The sequence below is a fragment of the Apodemus sylvaticus genome, chromosome 7 (genome assembly GCF_947179515.1).
Source record: "Apodemus sylvaticus chromosome 7, mApoSyl1.1, whole genome shotgun sequence".
NCBI lineage: Eukaryota > Metazoa > Chordata > Mammalia > Rodentia > Muridae > Apodemus > Apodemus sylvaticus.
The window spans coordinates 68,336,268-68,355,900 of record NC_067478.1 but is presented as its reverse complement, the minus strand read 5'-3'; positions in this window follow the sequence as shown (position 1 = coordinate 68,355,900).

Below are 19,633 nucleotides of genomic sequence, written 5' to 3'. Positions count from 1 at the left end.
ACTTCAATGATGCAATAGTAGATTATAATTGCAAAATTATAAAATTGGGTCTATTAGGGAAGGGCTTGGAAAGATGACTCAGTAGATAAAAACTCTTACTGCTCTTGCAGAGGCCCCAGGTTCTGTTCCTTGGACCCAAGTCCAACGGCTAAGAAATGCCTGAAACAGCCGGGCGGTGGTGGCACACGTAATCCCAGCACTCTGGGAGGCAGAGGCAGGCAGATTTCTGAGTCCGAGGCCAGCCTGGTCTACAGAGTGAGTTCCAGGACAGCCAGGGCTATATAGAGAAACCCTATCTCAAAAAAACCAAAATCCAAAAAAAAGAAAAGAAATGCCTGAAACTCTCACTTCTGGCCCCCACCAGCATCTGAACATACAGAAAACAGGCGTGTTTCCATACACCCAAATAAAATAAATAAGAATATTTTAATTAAGTCAATTGCAGATGCTAATTTCAATCCAACTTGATAAGACATTTTTAGCTTGAATGTTTTCTCTCATGGGTTTTGGAATCTCTTCAAGAAAAAAAAAATGTTCCCGATTCTCTCCATGTTCTACAATTTTAGATCCAAGTCACTGCCCCTGGTGGGTAGCAGCTGTCTAAGATCTGCTTGATTAGCGTCTCTGGCTTAAGTTTCTTCTTTTATTAAAAAATGCCAGTAATTTTCTCCTTCTTGACAAACTTCCTTTTAGGACATGTAAACTTTCAGAAAGCCTAAATTACATCACTACTTTATCTCCAACACCATTCCAGGCTTCCAGATCATGATTTCAGATTCCCCGAACTGGATGTCTTAGGAAGTTATTTCCAACTACTCATCTCGCAGGCCCATGCCCTCAAACCCTTCACGGACACTTTTCATTCATTCAATAAACTGAGAATAAAACAGAAACCTGGTTTTTAAAAAAAATCACTCCTTACCCTCAAAGATCTTCCAGCATATTGAAAGTATAGAAATGAATTTTCACCATTTTCTAATTAAAATTTAATTGCCAGTAGAAAGAGTTGCAGTCCTGGCATGGTGACCCTGAAAAGGTTAAACAGGACCCATCAGGTTTATTCGTAATACTCCTGTCATGAGCTGCAATCCAGCTTGGGACCAAAGAAGCACCATGTGACCCCAGAGGGTCACAAAGAGGTGGTAAGCAGCTGTTCAGCACCGTGCGGATTACTACAAATGATAAACTTCCGTAGGGCTGTGTAGTGTTGTAGCAGGGTCTGAGGACAGTGAGGGCCGCTCCACAGCAGCCCCTCCCAAAACCATTTGCTCATGACTCATCGGTTCCAGGCTTCGGGTTCATAAATCAACAGGGAAAGCCATGCTCCACGTCTTTCATTCTGCCTTGGTCTTTGCTCTTGGAAACATCTTAGCCTGCCACAGGAAAAGACTTGTGCTTTGACACATCTTCCAATTCTGAAAGCATCTGTCTCCTGGATTTTGTACCAAACTGAAGGAAGTAAACAAAACCCAACCTCCCAGTTTCTGAAGCTGGGTATCAGAAATAGAAGTGCCAGGGGCAGGGAATCCAGGAGATTCTCCAGTCAATGTTTGTTTTGATTTTTTTTTTTTTTTGGCTACAGATCATTCCTGCAATTTTCGTCATATTTTTCTTATTAACAAAGGAAGTAAACCACCCAGAGGAATAAGAACAAACAACATTATATAAATGGTCACCTGTTACTCTGGGACATAATTACAAGGAAAAGAAACACACTCTAATTAGCTCAAGACCAGAAGAATAACGGAGCAGAGCTACAGTGATTCATACCTGTGGCTCTTCCCTATCTTGCTTTGTACTGAAGATCTGAGAGGCCTTTGTGGGTGTGGTAAGCCATTTGTTTGCTACATTGTTGCCGAGCCTGTGTCATACTGATCGCAATCACCGGAAGCTGCAGTCTGCAGTCTGCAGTAGCCTGCTCTCCCGGTGCTGCCCTCAGATGCTCACAAGCTCTCCAGCTGCATGTATACATTCCCAATAGCTGCCTAATTAAAGCTGTGGGTTTATCACTCCAAACTTACAAGGGCCACAGATGAATTCATCTTGGGCCAGGTGCCTGTACTTCTACCCACTGGAAGGATGATGTCCCTTGAGATGCAGCCTCTATGGGGAAGGCAATATGGAAGGATGGGCCTTATGGGTGGAAGACATTATTTCAGGAAAATAGGTGTGAAAGAGATGGTTAGTATTTAGAGTACAAATCTCAGAGTGTTTGTCAGCTGATATGTTGTATGGTAGCAACAGAAAGGGGTATAAAGTATAGTTGATATACTGTACAGGTAACTCTGTAGCCTTGGCTTTTGTGTGTGTGTGTGTGTGCCTGTGTGTGCATGTACACAGATATACATATGTGCACATTACCATAAAGGCTACAAAACAACCTCCCGTGTTGTTTCTCAGGTGTCATCCACCTTTTTCTGTTTGAGTCTGGTCTCTCATTGGCCTGGAACTTGCCAAGCAGACTAGACTGGCAGGTGGTGATACCTATGAATCAGTCCATCTGTTCCTGTCTCTACGGCACTGGCACTACAAACACACATCATCACACCTTGCATGTTAAGACTTACTTTTATTCTTAATTATGTATATGTGTGGTGGGGGTGAATTGTGCACATGCCTGCAGTGCCTAGGGAGACCAGAAGAGGGTGCCAGGCCCTTGAGAGTTGGAGTTACAGGACAGTGGAAACCAAACCACATCCATTTCCCTACTGGGAAACACTCAGAGCCCTGGTAGAACAATTGGAACCTTTAAAAACAGAGCCCTCTCTCCAGTCCGATACCTGGCTTGTTTTCATAGGTTCTGGGGATTGACCTCAAATCCTCCAATTGAAATTTATTAGAGGGTGCTGATACTTACTGACTTCTGTTTCCTACAAACAAAATGTGCCCCCATCTGCAATGATTAAGTGGGGTCAGTGTAATTCCCATTTGGGATAACAGATTTCCAAAGGGAATACCCATTTAACAAAGCAAGCATGGGACTGCGCATTATGAGGAGGGAAAGTTTTGCCAGTCTGATTCCTTGATTTAGTTGAATAGTTTAAAGTGATTCTGCAAGCATGGTTCCCAGACCAGTTACATCACCTTGGATCTTGTTAGAAAAGCAGATTCATCAAGGTGTTCTCAGACTTACTGAAACTGAAGCTGAGAGGGGGAAGGGAGAGAATGAGAGAGACAGACAGACAGACAGACAGACATTAAACTCAGGTATCTTTCCTGTTTTGTGAGACAGTCTCTCAGTTTTGCCTGGAGCTTGCTGATTCAGCTAGGCTGACTGAGCAGGGACCTTGCCTGACTCGGTTTCCCCAATATTGCTATTACAGGCATTTGCCTCAACAACCAGACTTCATTTTAGTGCTGGGGATCAAACTCAGGTCCTCATATTTGCAGGACAAGCACTTTGCTGACTGAGCCATCTTTCCAGGGCCAGGATTTTGGTTTAAAGAAGACTCCTGGATCATGTTCAACTTTGAGAAGAGCCTTGCCAAGCCCTCAGAAGTGTTAGCCTCGTGCCTTAAAATACCTAAATTCCATTTCCTGGCCCCTGACCATTTATAAGGGGTGGTGTACTGTGACATAGAGAGGTGAGGATTGCTGCCCTGGGTGAGTCCCCTCCCTAGCCAGTATGTGACCAAACCCATGTGATAATGACTCGTGACACTGTTGCCTCTTAAGGTCAGGGTGAAAATGTCTCTGCATCATTTAGCCCAAATGTGACACTGGAAGGAAATTTTAAGCTAAGTTACACCAGATGTTTCATGGTTATGCAAGAATGCAGAACACAACATGTTTTCCTTACTGAATAAAAACACACTGTAAGTTTTCCTTAGCAATGTGGCCAGGGCTTACAAAATGGAGTCTGACCACTCTTCAGGCTGCTCCCTCCCTTCCTCCCGCCAAGGGCAAAGAACAATCAAGCCAAAGACAAGGAGGAACACAGCGCTCTCAGTCTGCAGCTGAGACTGTCGGCTGCAACATCTGGGCTGTATAAAACAGATGACAGTGTGAAGCATGAGAGCGCGTGCTGCCCCTTCTGCTTCGGACCGTTGCATTCAGAATGGCTCCAGAAGGCACGCCCACTGCTGGTCTCAAAATAATGCACATGACAGCAGCAGTGAAGGAAATTAGGGAGGAAACAATTATTTCCAGTCCTTTTCAACGAGCGTAGCAGGCATGATTGCCTCCTTCAGGTGGACTGGATAATGTCCCCACTCCAGAGATCTTTCAGGCCTTTGTGTCATGGTTTCTGCAGAAGAATGGCCCACTGTGTCATTGGACAGGTGATGGCTGAATGCTGGCTGACATGATTATAAACCTATGCTGTGCCAATTCTAGCCACACAAACTTTACAAGAGTGGTGGGTCATGCTGATTGGATGGAGAAGAGTTTAGATCAGTGCTTCGCAACCTGTGTGTCCTGACCCCTCTGGGGTTGGATTAGCAGGGGTCGCACATCAGATATCCTGCATATCAGTTATTTACATTATGATTTGTATCAGTAGCAGAATTACAGTTATAAAGTAGCAATGGAAATAATTTTATGGTCAGGGGGTCACCACAGCATGAGGAAATGTATTAAAGGGTCATAGTGTTAGGCAGGTTGAGGACCACTGGCTTACATTAGTAAAGCACTCATCGGGGTGTGTCTGTGAGGACATTTCCAGAGAGAGTTAAAATAGGGAAGATGTGTCCTGGATGACTGAGTGAGGGTGGCACCATCCAGTAGTTTAGAGAGCCAAACAGAATGGAGGGGGAAGAGGGGGAAGAGGGAGAGGAGGAGGGGAAGGAGGGAGAGGAGGAAGAAGGAGGAAGAAGAGGAGGATGGAGGTGGAAGAGGAGGAGGGGAGGGGGAGAAGGAAGGAGGAGAAGAGGAGGAGGACGGAAGAGGAGGGAGGAGAAGACCCAATAGTGTAAACATTCTCATTCTCTCACTTGTTTGAGTGCTCACTCCCACTCCAATCCCTGGCTGCTGAGGCGGGCTGCCCAGCTCTGCCTCACCCTCCTGCCATGATGGACCGGATCCTTAAAAACCACAACCCAAATAAATGTTCCTCTCTTACTGTTGTGCTGTTTAGATGCTTTGTCACAGACAAAAACTAACACCAGGTGGCACTGGAATTCGCTGAGCTTCAGTTTCCTGACAGGATCTCACTAGGACAGCTGCAGGGATTAAAGGGGGCCATTTAATGGTCATTCCTGCCCTCTCCCTTGCAACGCTTCAGAGTCCTTTCAGTACCTCAGTCTCCTACCTGGTGGGGACAGGACACAAAACCACTGCACTAATATTCAGAAAGATCAAATAAATCCCATCATGCTTTGGGACATCCCTCCACAGTGAAGAAGTGCTTGTGTACATATTCTTGCTTTCATGGATACCTCATGATGCTCACAGCCTTGCTCGTGGAAAGCAGAAATAAGAATTCCTTCCCTTCACAAAGTCAGGCCTACGTGACTGGGTCCTATCCCGGATAGACCTTCCCTGGAGACAGGAAAAAGAAAACAGAGAAAAGACCCTGAGGTAAAGGGAGGCTCTTGGTTCTTCAAAATGCTAGCCTAGATCAGTTACTAGCTGAATTGTTTACAACAAAGTAACTAACACTTCCTTAAGTCTATTGCCAAATCAGCAGCCCAGGTTTTCTGCAGGTCTCACTTGACCTTGAGTTAACCTGTTCAGACCTACTCCACTCTCCTTCTCAACCTGAACTTCCCCTCATCCTCTCAGAGACCAGTCATCAAGTGAGGCAGAGGGAAGTGAGGAGGTGCTTACACTTTTGAGTCTGACATTTACAGGTTTTCCTGCCTTCCCACCGACCCTTCTCACTTGGTAATGTTATAATCCATTCCAATTAACTTTGACCACCAACTTGACACAACCTAGAAATGTCAACAAAAAGAATTTCAATTGAAGAATTGCCTAGGTCAGATTGGCCTGTAGACAACACTATGTGGGGGTGAGGGGGTCTTGTTCATTAACTTATGTAGGAACAATCCAGCCCAGCGTGGGAGGCACCATGTCTTAAGTTCTGGGACACACACACACACACACACACACACACACACACACTACTTGAACAGAAGCCTACCTGCCTGCCAGCCAGCAAGAAAGGATCCTCCATCAGTCCCGATGTACTTCTTTGACTGTGAAGTGAGTTCCTTAGTCAGAGGTGATTCTTGTGGAATAGTAAGCATGCTCGCTTTCAATTTTTGCCTTGAGTTCCTGCCTTGAATTCCCTCAGTGATAGGCTGCAACCTGGCATTGCTAACTGAGATAAACTCTTTCATCTCCTGGGTTGCTTTTGGTCAGGGTATTTGTCACAGCATCAGGAATGAAACTAGAATATCATCCAAGATCCTAAGCACTGCCCAGGGATGCGAGGCCATCCCCTTTATAAACACTCAAGTTTAACTAATCACCTCTTGGTTACGTCCTCTACTGGGCCCTCCCTCTCCGCTGGAAAGCAACCTGTCCACTGAGCATCTCTGATATTTCATTGGGCATTGTTGTATTCACAGGTACCACAGCTAATGAGGCGCCCAGGAGAATCCAAAGCTGTGTAACATTGCTCTGTGCATGAGATGAGAGGGCACCTCCGTGTGTGAGCTCAGTCACTGGAGTTCCAAAGTCGTGTGCTTTCTGCTGCATACGTTTGTAAAGGTTACAGAGAACCAACACTTCTCATGTTGATGTAGTCTCCTCAGGTTGCAGTGGGATTCAGATCTAGAACCGCTGGTTGTAAACAACAAGTGCTAGGTCTGGGCCCTCAGGCAAACAAGCCCATGTCAGACACTGATCTGAGTGAGCCCCAGTCATTCACCCTTTCTGACAACGGAGGCTTTGTTAGTGGCTCAGGCTTGTAGTGCCTGGCTCCCTCAGCGCTGGGATGAATAGTCAGCATCTCCTGTACAGTTTGCAGAATCTGCTTACCAGTTCCTGGAGATGCCAGATTCACGTAGACCTTAGCAGAGCTCATGGTTTGGACTTCTATTGGGACTTGAAATTTGGGGTTATTTCTACTGTACCAGATTACTTTAAAAAGTTTTTATTTATTTAATACATTTTTAAGATTCTCTGTGTGTCTGTGTCTGTGTATACAAATAGCAGGTCTGTAGAAGTCAGAGTATAACTCATGGGTGTTGGTCCTCTTTATCTACCACAGGGGTCCCAGGGCTCGGAAGCAAGTACCTTTACCCGCTGACCCATCTCATCAGCCTGGGGTTTGGATTTTATTTGCTCCTGTAATTTTTTTCAAAAGTGACATAATCCATGAGAAACTCCATTCTGGAATTTCCCAGTGTCTCAGTAAACTTTATGAAGACCCTGTGCTTGGATTAATTCTGGATAGTTGCATCTTGAAGTCTGGAGGATCAAAAGCTAAACCCTGGTGTGGAGAAAAATTAAGCAGAAAAGCCCTGGCTCAGACATCCCTACTTTGCCTGTAGAATCAGCTAGATGCTTGATGCCTGTAGCTCACCCCGAGAGTTTAAGTGAGCAAATGCAAAGTATTTTAACCTCCAGATGATTCTAATGTCCCTTCAAAGCCAAGAATCCTTGACCTAACCACGCTCATCCGGACCAAAGCGGCACATTGGCTATTGTGTGTTTTCCTAGGCCTTGGTGGGCCAGAGACTGGAGACAGGATCTCCTTTCTGACTGTGATGGGCAGTTGTTCCTCTTGGTGTTTGTCGTCCAGGTTCCACACCCTCTTCAGGCTTTCCCTGGTGGAAACGTGAACACCTTTGCCTAGGTGTTCACACCTAACCCTACAGATTCCATTTGCTTCTAGTATGTCACACTCCCCATTGGCTTGATCGGCCAGTCCTTGGCAATACAAAAAAACACAGGCCAAGTCTGAATGTGTACTCTGACGTATGTACTAAAGCAGCACGGTTATACGCGGCACTTGTTGCTTTTCTTGGTGCTTTGGGAACAAATACCCAACAGCACCACCCGATGAGAAAGAACTTATTTTGGTTCATGGTTGGAAGAGATATAGTCTGTCTTGCTGACAAGGCAAGGATGCACACATGAATCGGTGAATGCCAGGACAGCCACGGACAAGATGGTCAAGACACAGCGGGGCTTCCTACGACCCTTGATGCCATCACCTCCAGAAACCCCCTTCCTCAAGTCAGGTTTCACCTCGAAAATATCCCACAATCTCCCCAAACAGTGCAAACAGCTGGGGATAAGTGTTTAAATACTTGATCATATTGGGAGGGGATATTTTATATGCAAACCATAGCATATATACCAAGGATGCCCATGTTCTAGTAGCAATATTGTATTTTTATTTTTGCATTCAGCAGAGGAGGATATACATGTGACATAGCACATATGCAGGTCAGAGCTCAATTTGCAGGGTCAGTTCTCTCCTTCCAACTGATAGGTTCTGGGAAACCCGGCCAGGTTGTCACCAGGCTTGGCAGCAACAACTTTACCCACCAAGCCATCTCACTGGACCCAAAGTGTTATTTTTTAAATGATGAGACCCAAACTTAGGACAATGTTTACTTTTTGGGAAGATTCCCCAAACTTAAAAGAATGGCTGACAGTGACCAAAGGCCTTCCAGATGCCTTAGCTATCTCTGCCATTTGCAACAGGGACTGGGCGTCTATTGATTGCACTGATAATACAATTATCATAGAAGAGTTAGATGGGGAAATAAAAACTCTACTCCCCCATGAGCACACAGCTGCCTGTCCCAGCAGAAGAACCAAATTATTCCTTTTGGGATTTTGCATTATTCTTATTTTTGGATTTTTTATTGGTTATCTTGTTTATTTATATTTTAAATGTTATCTCCCTTCCTGGTTTCCTCTCTGCAACTCCCCTATTCCATATCCCCTTCCCCCTGTTTCTATGAAGGTGCTCCCCCACCCAACCACCCACTCCTGCCTCACTGCCATACCTTTCCCTTACGCTGGAGCATCAAGCCTCCATAGGATCAAGGGCCTCCCCTCCCGCTGATGCCAGATAAGACAGTCTTCTGTTACATATGTAGCTAGAGCCATGGGTCCCTCCATTTGTACAGTTTGGTTGATGGTTTAGTCCCTGGGAGCTTTTTGTGGGGCTGGTTGGTTGATAATGTTCTTCCTATGGGGTTGCAAACCCCTTCAGCTCCTTCAGTCCTTTCTCTAACTCCTCCATTGGGGTCCCCATCCTCAGTCCTATGTTTGGCTGTGAGCATCCACATCTGTATTGATCAGGCTCTGGCAGAGCCTCTCAGGGGACAGCTATACCAGGCTCCTGTCGTTAAGCACTTCTTGGCATCAGCAATAGTGTCTGGATTTGGTGTCTGTAGATAGCATGGATCCCCAGGTGGGGCAGTCTCTGGATGGAATATGCATTATTCTTATCACATACTTTCCATACTTTGGACATACAATAAGTAGTTACATTGTAAAATTTCTTAAATTCTGATTCTAGAAATCGGAAAACCAATATCTAATTTGTCGAGCAGCTATTATAACCTGGGGTCCAAACTGTGCGCTTCCCTGCTATATCACTCAACTTTAGTATTAATAGAATATCTTAGTATTAGAATTAATGCTAGGTGTTGGTTAATCTAAACTGTTGTAAGAAAGATACCTCAAAATACAGCGGATTAAGCAGGGTATGAATTTCATCATAGTTCTGATTATGACACATGATCATGTCCAGAGCTTCCTTTTAGTTCAAGGGGCTTCCATCTCTGGGCCTGACATGGCTGCTCTAGCCAATAGGTGGGGGAAATATTTTGGGAAACTTATCCACATTTTTATCTAGGGGTTGCAAAAAATTTACATTTTACTGACCAGAACTTAGTCAGGTTATACCAAGATACAAAGCAGTTGAAGGAATAGAATTACTAATTAGTTGGTTATGTATGTATCCATCTAAAACTGGAGCAGGACATAATCAAATAAAGGAGTCTAGACACTGATTGACAGTTTACATTAGGACTGCTTTGAAGGCCCAGCCCTAATGAGATATCTGCATCAACCCCCTCAGGGCTCAGGGAATACCTTAGAGGGAGTAAAAAGGATACCAGCGCCAGAGACTGGGGAAGAGGGCTGTGGAGTGCTGTCTTCCGGACACGCCATACCATTACAGTCATGAACCCTGGCAGCTATGGTTACCTTCACAACACCCACACAAAGGTCAAACCAACAGAGTCAGTCAACATTCCAGCAGGCAGCACTAACTGGACTCAATGTGTGTGTGTGTGTGTGTGTGTGTGTGTGTGTGTGTGTGTGTGTGTGTGTGAGAGAGAGAGAGAGAGAGAGAGAGAGAGAGAAAGAGAGAGAGAGAGAGCATAAAGGAGGGGAGGGTGCATGTTGGAGGTACTGGGAGGAATAGAGCAGGAGATTTGGGTGTGATCGAGATACATTGTATACATACATGAAATTGAGTAAATAAAATATATTCTAAAGCAAATAAAAGAAACCCCACACCTCTGTATAAGTATCTTAGTTCTTATTGGGGTTGGGAGTAAACTACAGGAAGGTGCTGGGTGCTGGCCCAGAGAAATCCATTTTGCCAGTGAATGTGGGATTTGGTTGGCTCTGAAAGGTTGACTCAGCTTATAAGAGTTTGAGGTTTAACCCAAAACAGAACAAAGCAGAGAGGTAATGTCTTAATTTATGGAGGAGGGAGTTGCAGATGAATCAATAGGAGGTTTTGTGCCCCATCCTCTGCCCCATTCCGGAGGAGATCTTCTTGGTATAGCTATATTTCGAAAGCCACACCTACTGCCACATACTAAGCATCTACCTGGGTTGGGTTGTAGGCTAGACATTTTCCACAGATGATCTAATTTTAATCTGTGTGGCTGACTCCACTGGATAAAGATTATTCGGCCACTTCATAGGCAAGAACACTGTTGGTCAGAGAGGTGATGGCTCTAGGAATCCTGAGTCCAGCCCCCTTTGATGCCATGTCATAATACACTGTGGTTCATGAGTGTAAGCTTCAGGGACCCGCAGGGAGCTCCACTGGTAAAGTGCTCACTGCACAGGCATGAGAAGCTGTGTTCAGTTCCCCTGTGTGATGAAGCTCAGCTGTGGTGTCTCGTGCTTGTAATCTGAACACTGCAGAGGCAGGGACAGGTGGGATCCTGGGGGCTCCTAGCTAGCCAGTTCTATTGGTAAGCCCTAGGCCAATGAGAGAGCTTCTGCCTCAGAACAAACTAACAAATAGCAAACAAATATAGAACAAGATGAACAGCTCCTGGGGAACAACACCCAAGGTAATCTGAAGCCTCTATACACACATGTGCACACGTGTCCATATGAACATGGACCCATGCACACAAATAACAGTAAAGCCGCATTTCAAGGAATTTTTAATTAATTAATTTACACTCCATATTTTATTGCCCCCCACCCCCATCCACCCTCCGACTGTTCCCCATCCCATACCTCCTCCCCACCCCCTGTCTCCACGTGGATGTCCCCACCCCCGACCCCACCTGACCTCTAAACTCCCTGGGGCCTCCAGTCTCTTGAGGGTTAGGTGCATCATCTCTGAATGAACACAGATCTAGCAGTCAGTCCTCTGCTGTATGTGTGTTGGGGGCCTCATGTCAGCTGGTGCATGCTGCCTGTTTGGTGGTCCAGTGTCTGAGAGATCCTGGGGGGTCCAGATTAATCGAGACTGCTGGTCCTCCTACAGGGTCACCCTGAACTTCTTTCAGCCTTTCCTAATTCAACAGCAAGGGTCAGCTGCTTCTGTCCGTTGGTTGGGTACAAATATCTGTTTCTGATTCTTTCAGCTGCTTGTTGGGTCTTCTGGAGTGCTGTCATGCTAGGTCCCTTCTTGCTAGCACTCCATAGCCTCAGTAATAGTGTCAGGCCTTGGGACGTCCCCTTGTGCTGGATCCCACTTTAGACCTGTAGCGGGACCTTCTTTTCCTCAGGCTCCTCTCCATTTCTATCCCTGTAATTCTTTCAGACAGGAACAATTGTGGGTCATCTGTTGCCCTGTCTTCCTGCTGGAGGTGGGCTCTATAAATTCTCGAGGCATTCTTGCAAACCCTTCACTGGCCCTCTGTCATGGCCTGTACGGTAGTCGTGCATTCTTATCACTGTACTCTTCCCTTCCTGGCCGTCCCCGTCACCTGGCACTCACTCATTATGCCTTGATCGTTTTGCAAAACTGAGTGTGGTCCGGGGTCTTGTATCTGACATGTGCCTAAACAAATGATAAATCAAGTCATAAAAACACACTCAGACCTCTGGGTGAGTTCTCTTTAACACCTATCCGTACCAGTTTTGCTGCATACACATCTTATTCCTTTGTCCTTAGCTTACAGTACTGTCAGATACCATTAAAGTACTTCTGATTGAAAGCCAATGGACTTTCATGTACTGGGAAAGCCTTTGCAGGGCTTAGTTTGGCTTCAACCTAACCTCAATCTATCATGGTACCTTCCTTGCCCCTTCTGTGTCACCCAAGGAGCTAATGAAAAGGCTATTTTCCACTCTGAGTTTGTTATTAAAACAAGTCCCTAAGAGAAACACTCCTCCATTGATGGTGGAAGTGCAAACTTGTACAGATATTATGGAAATCAATATGGTAGTTCCTTAAAAAATTGGGAATCGATCTACCTCAAGACCCAGCTAACCACTATTGGGCATATACCCAAAGGACACTCTGTCCTGCCATGGACACTTGCTGAACTATGTTCATAGTAGCTTTATTCATAATAGCTAGAAACTGGAAACAACCTAAATGCCCCTCAACCAAAGAACAAATAAAAAAAAATATGGCACATCTACACCATGACTATTACCCAGCTGTTAAAGATAATGGCACCATGAGATTTGCAGGCAAATGGATAAAATTAGAAAAGATCATCCTGAGTGAGGTAACCCAGACCCAGAAAGACAAACAGTACATACTCAGATGTGTGTGGACATTAGCTGTAAAGTAAAGGATAATCATGCTACAATCCACAGACCCAGAAAGGCTAAGTAACAAGGAGGGCTCAAGGGGGAACACGTGAACCTCCCTGCGAAAAGGAAACAGAATAGATTTTGCAAGCAGACTGGGGAGTGTGAGGATAGGATGAGCTGGGATCTGGCATGGAGGTTGGGGAGGGATGGAGGGAGTACTTGAAGGAATGGGGGGTAGTAATATAGAAACCTAGTGCAGCAGAAACTCCCTGGAATCTGTGAGAGTGACTCTAGTGAGGTCTCCCAGTAATAGGGGATATGGAGCCTGAACCGGCCATCTTCTATAACCAGGTAAAACTCCAGCAGCGATTCTGGAACATTAACTCCACAAAACCTTCAACCTACAGCCTGTCCTGCCTGCAAGATGTGCTGGGTGATGGTGGCTCAGAACTTGGGATAGTGGCCAACCAATGACTCGTCCAACTTGAGGCCCACTCCACAAGAGGATTCCCATGCCTGACACGACCTGGATGTCCAGGAACCAGAGGCAGGATAGAACCCAAGACCCAGAGACCCAGGATAGAACCAAACACACCGAGGAAAAATCAATCAAAATATTCCTAATAGTATTCTGCCGTTCTCACAGATTAGTGCCTAGGCCAGTTATCACTAGAGAGGCGTCACCCAGCAACTGATGGGGGCAGATGCAGCGACCCACAGCCAAACAGTAGGTGGAGTCAGGGGAACCCTGAAGAAGAGGGGAAGGGAAGATTATAGGACCCAGAAGGGTCAAGGACACCACAAGAACAGAATCAACTAAGTAGGAATCATAGGAACTCACAGAGACGGAAGGGACAAACTTGGAACCTTCTGAGTCTGAGCTATGTTCTCTGCATATATGTTATGGTCGTAGCTTGGTGTTCTTGTGGGAGCAGGAGCTGTCTCTGACTCTTTTGCCTGCACTCGGGACCCTTTTCCTCCTACTTCGTTGCCTCATCCAGCTTTGATATGAAGGTCTGTGCCTAATCTTAATGTAACTTGTTATACCAAGTTTGGCTGATATTCTTGGGAGAGACCTGCTCTCTGGGAAAATGAGGAGGAGTGGATCTGGGGGAGAAGGGAGGTGAAAAGAGTGGAGAGAGGGAGAACTGCAGTTCTGATGTATGAGAGAAAAAATAAAATAAAAAATAAAAACAAACAAAAACAAAAAGCAAAACATGAGGTGTGTATGCATAAAAAAGTAAAAACAAAGCAAAAGTTAAACAAACCCAAGCTCCTAAGATGCCGGAGAAAGGGAAGACAGCAGCTGCAGGCTGAAGTCCCAACTCTGTTTTAAGAGACTTTGCTCATATCTCAGTGGTGTGCCACACTTTGCAGGGGCACTGAAGACAAGCTTGGGGAGGGGTGCCTGGCCACCTCTTCTGTTCTGGGGAGGAAGGAGCTGGAAGCACGAAGAGGGTTGAACCTCCCCGTTCATTTACCAGTGATGGTCTGTTTGGGTCTGAACTGCTAAATTGAAGCTGCAAGCATTTCAGAAACAGGGCTTCCCAGTGCACACACAGGGGTGCAGACAGGGCTTCCCAGTGCACACACAGGGATGAAGACAGGGCTTCCCGGAGCGCACACAGGGGTGCAGACAGGGCTTCCCAGTGCACACACAGGGGTGCAGACAGGGCTTCCCGGAGCGCACACAGGGGTGCAGACAGGGCTTCCCAGTGCACACACAGGGGTGCAGACAGGGCTTCCCGGAGCGCACACAGGGGTGCAGACAGGGCTTCCCAGTGCACACACAGGGGTGCAGACAGGGCTTTCCAGTGCGCACACAGGGGTGCAGACAGGGCTTCCCAGTGCACACACAGGGGTGCAGACAGGGCTTCCCGGAGCGCACACAGGGGTGCAGACAGGGCTTCCCAGTGCACACACAGGGGTGCAGACAGGGCTTTCCAGTGCGCACACAGGGGTGCAGACAGGGCTTCCAAGTGCCCACACAGGGGTGCAGACAGGGCTTCCCAGTGCGCACACAGGGGTGCAGACAGGGCTTCCCAGTGCGCACACAGGGGTGCAGACAGGGCTTCCCAGTGCGCACACAGGGGTGCAGACAGGGCTTCCCAGTGCGCACACAGGGGTGCAGACAGGGCTTCCCAGTGCGCACACAGGGGTGCAGACAGGGCTTCCCAGTGCGCACACAGGGGTGCAGACAGGGCTTCCCAGTGCGCACACAGGGGTGCAGACAGGGCTTCCCAGAGCGCACACAGGGGTGCAGACAGGGCTTCCCAGTGCGCACACAGGGGTGCAGACAGGGCTTCCCAGAGCGCACACAGGGGTGCAGACAGGGCTTCCCAGTGCGCACACAGGGGTGCAGACAGGGCTTCCCAGTGCGCACACAGGGGTGCAGACAGGGCTTCCCAGAGTGCACACAGGGGTGCAGACAGGGCTTCCCAGAGTGCACACAGGGGTGCAGACAGGGCTTCCCAGAGCGCACACAGGGGTGCAGAGGGTGCCCTCTGAGAGTCTCACTGGGACTCACTGTTCCTCATTTGACTGAGCTGACACCCTCATGAAGATGAGGGTTCTTGTCTCCCTGTCCCCAGATGTCATGATGAGCCAGATACTAAATATGAGACCATGGTGTGAAGTTGCCTTAAGGTCTGCATAAAATTCCAAAGGCACTTCAGGGTGTTTTAATGCTCACTTATGACTCTTCTTACAAATATCCAAGCAAAGTTGATAACTCAAGAAGATGCCCTATCTTTAACACACCTGGATTGAAACCTGACTGAAAGGTTATAGTGTATGTGTGTTGATGTACCTGTGTGTGAATGTGTGTGTGTATGTGTGTTGATGTACCTGTGTGTGAATGTGTGTGTGTGTGTGTGGTGTGGTGTACCTGTGTGTGTGTGTGAGATGTACCTGTGTGTAATGTACCTGTGTGTGTGAGAGATGTACTTGTGTGTGTGTGCTGTTTGAATGTGGTGTGTGTGTGTGTGTGTGTGTGTGTGTGGTATATGTGTGTGTTGTACCTGTGTGTGTGTATGTATGTGATGTACCAGTGTGTGAATATGTGTGTGTATGTGTGTGATGTACTTGTGTGTGTATGTATGTGATGTACCTGTGTGTGTATGTGTGTGATGTACCTATATGTGTATGTATGTATGTGATGTACCTGTGTGTGAATGTGTGTGAGTGATTTACCTCTGTGTGTGTATGTGTTTGATGTACCTGTGTGTGAATGTGTGTATACCTGTTTGTGTAAATGTGTGTATATGTGTGTGATGTACCTGTGTGTGTGATGTACCTGTGTGTGTGTATGTGTGTATACCTATGTGTGAATGTGTGTATATGTGTGTGATGTGTGTGTGTGTTTGTGTGTGTGCTGGTGTGAGCATAGGTATCCTGCTGTTTCACTTTCTGCCATAGTTCCCTGAGGCAGAGTCCCTCACTAATCTGGAGCTAGGGTGGTGGTCAGCAGCTCCAATTCTCCCTTCTCTTCCCACTATTCTCTAACTCAGTGGTCCTCAACCTTCCTAATACTGCAGCCCTTTAATTCAGTTCCTCATGTTGTGGTGACACCCAACCATAAAAAGTGTTTTGTTGTTACCTCATAACTGTAATTTTGCTACTGTTATGAATCATAAATATCTGATATGAAGGATGTCTGATATTTGAGCCTTGTAAAAAGGTATTTTGACCCCTTCAAAGGGGTCATGACCCCCAGGTTGAGAAGCACCACTCTAGGTCACAGTTGGGCTGTAGCTGGTCTTTGTCCTTTGTGGATTCTTTCTTCTACCTTTTCAACCTAACACTTGGTAAAAGAGAAAAAGGATAGAGGGAACAGGAAAAAGACCCCTAATAAAGTCAGGGGTCTGGAAGAGGCCGATTCCTGTTGATTAGGGACTTCAAGTTCCTTGGGGCAAGTTTGATCTTTGCCACCAGGATACATAATTTCTTCTCGTTTCTATTCTGAGCACAACTACTTAACAAACCGTGACCAACAACAACCAAAACCAATCAACCAACCAACCAACAACAACCCACCCTGCCTCTTGGGGCCCTAGCGTTTATATAACCTCTGAAAAGTCCCCAGAATTCCAAATGTCACACAGTTGCAGAAATCTACAGCTGACAAAGTCACAGCACCCTGCTAGAGCACGAGGCAAATCATGACTGTCGTGGACAATCTGAAGCAGTCCCGTACCCCACGCCTGAGATCAAAACGAAAACACTTCCCCATACTGTTTCTGTGTAAAACAAAAACAAAAACAAAAACAAAGCAAAGCAAAACAAAGCCCCAACCGACCAACCAACCAACCAAAAACCCTACAACACTGTCACTCCAGTGGGCAGTCACGCCTGGATCTTTACTTAGGTAATGGAAGGCAAGCTCAAATCCTCATGCTTGCAGATCAAGCTCTCTTAGAGCTGTCCTCAGCCTCAGAGATTTATTCTCTGTAGTGCACCTGCTCCCTGCCCAGAGGAGCTGGAGTGGTGAATACTTGTTATAATGTGATAGGACTGAGAGCCACCTTGTGTCTGTCCCCAGGAGCCTTTCCAGCGATTATACTGAGGATGGGGACCCTCCCCAAATACAGACAGCACCATCTCATCTGCTGAGGTACCAGACTGAAGAAAAAGCAAGAAAGCAGGCCAAGCACCAGTGGTCACCTCTCTCTGCTTCCTGACTGTGGGTGCCATGTGACCCACTTCTCAAACCCCCTGTTGTCATGTCTTCTCCTCCATGATGACCCCCTAGTACACCCCATAACTGTGTGCCAAAGTGAACCTTTCCTGTCTTGGGTTGCATTTGTATGTTGTCACAACAACAAGAAAAGGAACTAATACAGGAGCTCAGGGCGGAATGATGTCTGACATTTCCAGATCCAAAACTCCTTATGGGAAGTCATAAATAAATAACACCAGGAAGAACATAGGGAGACCTATTTGCAGGACATTTAAATTCATTATTTTTTAACAAAAAATATTTTATTTTGATTTATGTGCATGCATGTGTATCTACTTGTGGGTGTGTGCATGTGTGTGGAGTGCTTTTGGGTCCAGGAGGAGGTCAGATGCCCTGGAACTGGAGTCGCAGGCAGCTGTGAGGCACCGGAAGTGGGAGCTGGGAACTGAACTCAGATCCTTTGCAATAGGAGCAAGAGCTCTTAACCCCCAAGCCACCTTTCCAGCCCCTAAATTCGATTTCACTAAAAAAATTCTAACTAAATAGTTTTGTGGACCATATTCACATGCTACCGAGGATGTCTACGCACGGTAGCCACACTTTTATAAAGGTCTCCATGAGATGTTTGGTTTTAGTTCTGCTTCCGGTACCCGGAACTGAACCTAGCATCTCTCTACCTCTGGGGTCATCCTCAGCTCCAGGGTACTTTTACAGCATTTGCAAACATGCACATAAAATAATTATACACTTCTCATGAATGTAGGATCTGGTAGGAATGTGCACCACTGATGTGTGTACGGATGATCAGCCCTCATGTCTTGCCACACTGGGTGGTCTTGGAGATCATGGGTCTTGCCTTGTGACACCCAGGAAAGGCAGTTATCAGAGAGGTCACTGCAAATGGCTCTCCCTCCTGACCTCATGCCAGGTGTGTGTGTGGGTTCTCCAATCTCCGCTGTCCTGGAAGAATGTACATCTGGCTTTGGAAAAATACTTCTAAGTGTTGTTTTATATGTATGGTGTTTTGCCTGCATGTATGTTAGTTATATCTATACACCATGAATGTGCCTGGTACCCATGGAGGCCAGAAGGGGGCGCCAGATTCCCTGGAACTGTAGTTATAGATGGTTGGGAGCCACCATGTGGGTGCTGGGAAGCGAACCCAGGTCCTCTGGAAAAGCAGCCAGTGCTTCTATCAAAAGAAATCTAACATGAGGGTAATGTTGGGAAGGGGCATGGATGTGGGGGTCACAGGTCTTTAATCTCTACTCCTGACAGAGTTGGGCAGATCTCTATGAATTCAATCTGAAGCCAGCCTGGATTACATAGCAAGTCCCAGGCCAACCAGGCCTACGCAGTGAGACTCATATATCTATCTATCTATCTATCTATCTATCTATCTATCTATCTATCTATCTAAAATGCCATATAATATAATACAAAATGATAAATAAAAATAAGTAAAATAGATCTGACAATGGAACACAGATTTACTCAAAACTGCAAAAGGGGGTCTGTGGGATTGAGGGTATAGTCCAAAGATAGAACAATTGCCCCGTGTGCCTGATACTCTGGGCTCCATTACTAGTCTTGAAGGGGGGGGGCGTCCTTTCAGGGTTAAGTCTCTCCTGGCCCCAGCCCAGATACTGGGGCACTATGAATGGAGTCCTTTTACCCAGCTGCTACTTTCCCAAAGACCAGGTTTCCTGAGTGTCTCCTACCTTGGGTTCTTACAGCAAAGCAAACAAACGTGGTCTGTCCTTTGGTGCTCTGATGTAGCTCATGTGATATATTATGTCGAAGGCCTTCGATGAAGTGCTTTATGGATGCAAATTCAAGCCTTACTGTGTCCCTGGTCTCTGGACTTTAAGGCAGCTGAGGTGGAACTCATCTTAAAGCTAAGTGTGAAAGTGTAGCTGGGCTTTAGAGCATCCTGGCATTTAAATAGTCACTTCATTCACTCAATAAATACCTGAGTGCTGTCTCAACACTACCTCAAAACAGCAGCGGTTTTGAAGCTTAGAATGCCCTAGCATCATTGAGTGCTCCTTAAGATGCAGATCCTGATTCAGGCGGTTT